This window comes from Eleutherodactylus coqui, chromosome 3 (assembly GCF_035609145.1).
Source record: "Eleutherodactylus coqui strain aEleCoq1 chromosome 3, aEleCoq1.hap1, whole genome shotgun sequence".
NCBI classification, from domain to species: Eukaryota; Metazoa; Chordata; class Amphibia; order Anura; family Eleutherodactylidae; genus Eleutherodactylus; species Eleutherodactylus coqui.
Genome location: NC_089839.1, coordinates 312,347,247 through 312,353,317, shown reverse-complemented (window position 1 = coordinate 312,353,317; position 6,071 = coordinate 312,347,247).

The following is a 6,071-nucleotide window of genomic DNA, read 5'->3' as shown; positions in this document are numbered from 1 at the left end:
ACCTTCTTTATACCCAAAAAATGGTACCAATGAAAACTACATCTCGTCAGGCAGGAAACAAGCCCTCATACGGCCATGGTGATGAAGAAGTAAAAAATGTATGTCTTTTGAAAAGTGGAGACTAAAATCCCCCCCAAATCATTGTGTCCTTAGGGCCAAAATAGGCCGCATCACTAAGGGGTTAATATATAGTAAAAGTGATTGCTGCTGCCAGTTATGGGTTAGTACCAAAATTTCAGGCTGCACTTAGACGGGTCAACATCTTCAGTATATCTCAGGAGTGTCACATTCATTCTGCAGTGGGACAGTTCACCATGTCTCTCATCTTGGCGTCCGGGTGCTGGAATTGTGTGTCTTACTGCCACATCTGTAGACCCGGACTATCATAGAGTAGGGTCCTTCTATCTCCTGTGACTGCCATGGAAGCTATCAGCACTGCGGGTTAGTGTTGTCCTCCTGCTGTCCTTATACCTTCATGTCACAGAGGCAGCGAGTGACTCATCTACTGTATATAGCACACTGCTGGTGTTTGTTTGTCAGCACAGTTATAGTAAGTGTTAGTGTGTCAAGAGGGTGAAATAGAAACACCGGACAACACATGACATTTAAAGGGCCGTACACACCTGAGCCAGTGAACTATCACAGTACAATCTCTTCAATCGAGTCTGGCTGCCAATCAATAAAGTAAGGGGTACTGACAAAATTTTGTCCTGCTGATGTATCTGATATCAGAGCAAATCCTCCTTCATTGAATTGTGAGAGACATTCACTCATGTGAAGAGAGCTGAAGGGACCGTAGTTATATTCTTGTACATAGGGGGCAGTATTATAGTACCGTAGTTATATTCTTGTACATAGGAGCAGTATTATAGTAGTTATATTCTTGTACATAGGAGGCAGTATTATAGTAGTTATATTCTTGTACATAGGGGGCAGTATTATAGTAGTTATATTCTTGTACATAGGGGGCAGTATTATAGTAGTTATATTCTTGTACATAGGGGGCAGTATTATAGTAGTTATATTCTTGTACATAGGGGGCAGTATTATAGTAGTTATATTCTTGTACATAGGAGGCAGTATTATAGTAGTTATATTCTTGTAGATAGGAGGCAGTATTATAGCAGTTATATTCTTGTACATAGGGGGCAGTATTATAATAGTTATATTCTTGCACATAGGGGGGCAGTATTATAGTAGTTATATTCTTGTATATAGGGAGCAGTATTATAGTAGTTATATTCTTGTACATAGGGGGCAGTATTATAGTAGTTATATTCTTGTACATAGGGGGCAGTATTATAGTAGTTATATTCTTGTACATAGGGGGCAGTATTACAGTAGTTATATTCCTGTACATAGGGGGCAATATTATAGTAGTTATAGTCTTGTACATAGGGGGCAGTATTATAGTAGTTATAATCTTGTACATAGAGGGCAGTATTATAGTAGTTATAGTCTTGTACATAGGAGGCAGTATTATAGCAGTTATATTCTTGTACATAGGGGGCAGTATTATAGCAGTTATATTCTTGTACATAGGGGGCAGTATTATAGTAGTTATATTCTTGTACATAGGGGGCAGTATTATAGTAGTTATATTCTTGTACATGGGAGGCAGTATTATAGAAGTCATATTCTTGTACATGGGAGGCAGTATTATAGAAGTCATATTCTTGTACATAGGGGGCAGTATTATAGTGGTTATATTCTTGTACATAGGGGGCAGCATTATAGTAGTTATATTCTTTTACATAGGGGGCAGTATTATAGTAGTTATATTCTTGTACATAGGGGGCAGTATTATAGTAGTTATATTCTTGTACATAGGAGGCAGTATTATAGTAGTTATATTCTTGTAGATAGGAGGCAGTATTATAGCAGTTATATTCTTGTACATAGGGGGCAGTATTATAATAGTTATATTCTTGCACATAGGGGGGCAGTATTATAGTAGTTATATTCTTGTACATAGGGGGCAGTATTACAGTAGTTATATTCCTGTACATAGGGGGCAGTATTATAGTAGTTATAGTCTTGTACATAGGGGGCAGTATTATAGTAGTTATAATCTTGTACATAGAGGGCAGTATTATAGTAGTTATAGTCTTGTACATAGGAGGCAGTATTATAATAGTTATATTCTTGTACATAGGAGCAGTATTATAGTAGTTATATTCTTGTACATAGGGGGCAGTATTATTGTAGTTATATTCTTGTACATAGGGGCAGTATTATAGTAGTTATATTCTTGTACATAGGGGCAGTATTATAGTAGTTATATTCTTGTACATAGGGGCAGTATTATAGTAGTTATATTCTTGTACATAGGAGCAGTATTATAGTAGTTATATTCTTGTACATAGGGGGCAGTATTATTGTAGTTATATTCTTGTACATAGGGGCAGTATTATAGTAGTTATATTCTTGTACATAGGAGGCAGTATTATAGTAGTTATATTCTTGTACATAGGGGCAGTATTATAGTAGTTATAATCTTGTACATAGGGGGCAGTATTATAGTAGTTATATTCTTGTACATAGGGAGCAGTATTATAGTAGTTATATTCTTGTACATAGAAGGCAGTATTATACTAGTTATATTCTTGTACATAGGGGGCAGTATTATAGTAGTTATATTCTTGTACATAGGGGCAGAATTATAGTAGTTATATTCTTGTACATAGGGGGCAGTATTATACTAGTTATATTCTTGTACATAGAAGGCAGTATTATACTAGTTATATTCTTGTACATAGGGGGCAGTATTATAGTAGTTATATTCTTGTACATAGGGGCAGAATTATAGTAGTTATATTCTTGTACATAGGGGGCAGTATTATACTAGTTATATTCTTGTACATAGGGGGCAGTATTATAGTAGTTATATTCTTGTACATACGGGGCAGTATTATAGTAGTTATATTCTTGTACATAGGGGGCAGTATTATAGTAGTTATATTCTTGTACATAGGGAGCAGTATTATAGTAGTTATATTCTTGTACATAGGGGGCAGTATTATAGTAGTTATATTCTTGTACATAGGGAGCAGTATTATAGTAGTTATATTCTTGTACATAGGGGGCAGTATTATATCAATTATAATTCTTCTATGAACTACTGTAAATTATTGAAATATATCCATGCCTTTAGGGACTAAAATTTAGCAGGCAGTGAAAGAAACAAATTTCAATGAACTGTAGATGTTGTTTGTTCTATTTGTACATAGTTCGAGACTTCTCTGATGTCCTTGACTTCTGTTTCATCTTTTCATGTAAAATTCTGCTTTAATTAGACTACAGTGATGATTATTATTTTCTAAAGCGTACGGTTGAGTGTGCATTGAACTATCAGGTAAAAATATTAAAAATGTTTTAAAAGACGCATTTCACGTTTAATGACTGGTGGTTTGGAAGTTTGTATTCCTATAAAGAGGTTCATTAAAGGTAAAAATGGGAAGGCGCATTTTCATTAATATTTTAAGCCGTTCTATTCTGACGGGTTGTTTAAAAACATATACACTGTGAATCTGTCACTCTACTCATGTCTCTTTCTACAGTCCGCACAGGAAGTGTCACCCAGGAATCATTTCCAGTCTCCAGAATGTCCAGTCTGCCTGTAATACAGATGGTCTCACTTAACGGTTAAACTGCTAGAATTTTGTTTGCTTGAATTAATATTACATCTGAATGTATGAAGATTATCAGATACAAGTGTCATCCTCCTCCCCTTCCTGCAGCTTTTAGTTCCTTTTTTCTGCTGCAGGATTTCTGTAAATGTTCAAAAACCAACTGCAACCTTAAAATATCTATCTGGAGTAATGGGAGGAGGGGGATGTAGCTGCAGTATGCCTGCAAGAGACAGTGTGTGAGATGACATGCTGCGAGAGAGGCGAGGGAGCTGCAGGGAGGTGTGTCTGATTGTGTCGGAGCTCACAGCACACCCAGAGCCCAGCCTGCTCAGAAGTCACACAGAGAGAAATATCAATTCCAGAAACGGGCAGAAAAAAACCTAAAATCTGTTATTTTGTATCAATACATAAGCTATTCACATCTGTGAGTTTAACATTCAAGGACCATCCACGTTTGCAACTAATGGGACTTGGATCCATTAAAGTGAATGCAGTCATACACATGTACTGATAATCTGTGTTAAAAATATTGCAGTATTGCCATTTAATTTCCATTGGTGTGTGAATACATGCACTTGTATAGCATTCAGTTCATTAAGGGTGGCTTCACACGAGCGGGTTTATGTGCGTACATAGGTGCGCACCCATGTACATGCAAAAACTCGCGTGAATGCAGGTCCGTGCATTGTTTTCAATGGAGCCGTGGCTGCTGCCGGCGGCTTCATTGAAAACAATGGTCTGCCGGCACCCCTGCATTCTTTTTCAGGGAAGGGCATTACATATAAGCTCTTCCCTGAAAAAGAAAAATTTTAGTGAAAAAAAAAATATATATAATTTATATATATATATATATATATATATATATATATATATATATATATATATATACTTACCTGTCCGCCGCTGTCGTGACCGCATGCGGCAGATGTTTCCTTCATCCCCACTAGTTAAAAAAATTCCCTGCTGCTACATCTGCCACATCTGTGACAGATGCAGCAGAGGAATTCTTCAATTCTCTACTGCAGCTGCCACACATGTTAGCTGCGGTAGAAGGAATATTCTGCTGCCGGCAATTGATTTCAGGGAAAGGCTTTAAATAGAAGTCCTTCCCTGAAAATCAAGTAAAAGTGGTTTAAAAAACCCCAAAAAAATAGATACCTCCCTTCAGCCGCGTCTTCTCCTGTTGTCCCCGGCTCTGCAGTGCTGATCTATCAGCACGCGGGGGATTTTAAAATCCCCGCCTGCTGAAAGAGCTGAATGGGATTGGCTGAGGTGCTCAGCCAATCACAGGCAGTTCTCGCCGAGTGCCATAGAGAGAGGGGGTGATAAACTATTTTATTTGGGATGGCCAAAATATGATCCCTAACAATGGGCACCAGATCAGAGTTCATAACGCAATTGGAGAGGCTGTGAGGGATTCAAACAGAACCCAATTCATAGTAAGGGGATTGCAGTTCCATGTTGCAATGTGTGAAACCTTGTTAGTATAGCTTCAAATCAGGGAGACTCCGGCCGCCACCATCGGGGGATATATATGAGGTTGTTTGAGAGACACGGGCGGTATGGCCAGCCTAGATAAATATATGGCTAAGCCTTTGGATTCCCTCCAGTGACTTGCTAGTAACTATCACTGGTAAGGTTCAGAATACATAAGTCAATTTTATCAGAATCGCCATTCTAAGCACAATGAGGTGGCCAAGCCACGAAATACGAGAGTTTTCTAATTGTAGCTGATTTTTAAGCATAGTTGCTAAGATACAAATTGCTAGGGTCGTAAGGCTTTTTAACCCCTTAGTATAGTACGGTGGGGAGCTCAAGTTTAACGTAATAAGGTCCTTCAATTTCGATGGGATGTCTAATCCCTACAAATCAGTGTCTTTGGGGGTAATTACTAACCCAGATAGGAGGCCCAAGTTGTGGAAGTTTGCATAACATGTGGTAAGCAGGAGACGAAAGGAAGCCTGCTGTCTGCAAAGATGCCGAATCTCGTATATGGAAATATTTTTATTAGCGCCTGGTTGTTGTGCGAGAGGCTCCATGGCAAATGCGAATAGCAGTGGGGGGAGGGCATCCTTGTCTGGTGTCTCGCTTAATATCCAATGTGGGAGAATATTGCCTGTAGGCAGAGATCTGTCCCCTCGAAGCCCATCCGTTGTACTCCCAACATAGTGAGACGAACGCCTTCTGGATATCTTGGCTTAGAAGCATTAGTCCCCGGCGGCGCCTGGAGGTTCGAGATAAAACCGTCCCCAATCCAATGTTGTCCCCTGCTTGCCTACATGGGATAAAGCCAGTTTGGTGGGCAGAGATTAGGCCTGGGGGGCTTGTTTGGTCAGCACAGGACACGTCAGGGGGAAGGATATGTTGCTACAGCAAATCCTTGAAGTATTTAGTAAGATCCAGGAGCAGGATGTGTGCCAATCTCTTAAGCGCCTTTTT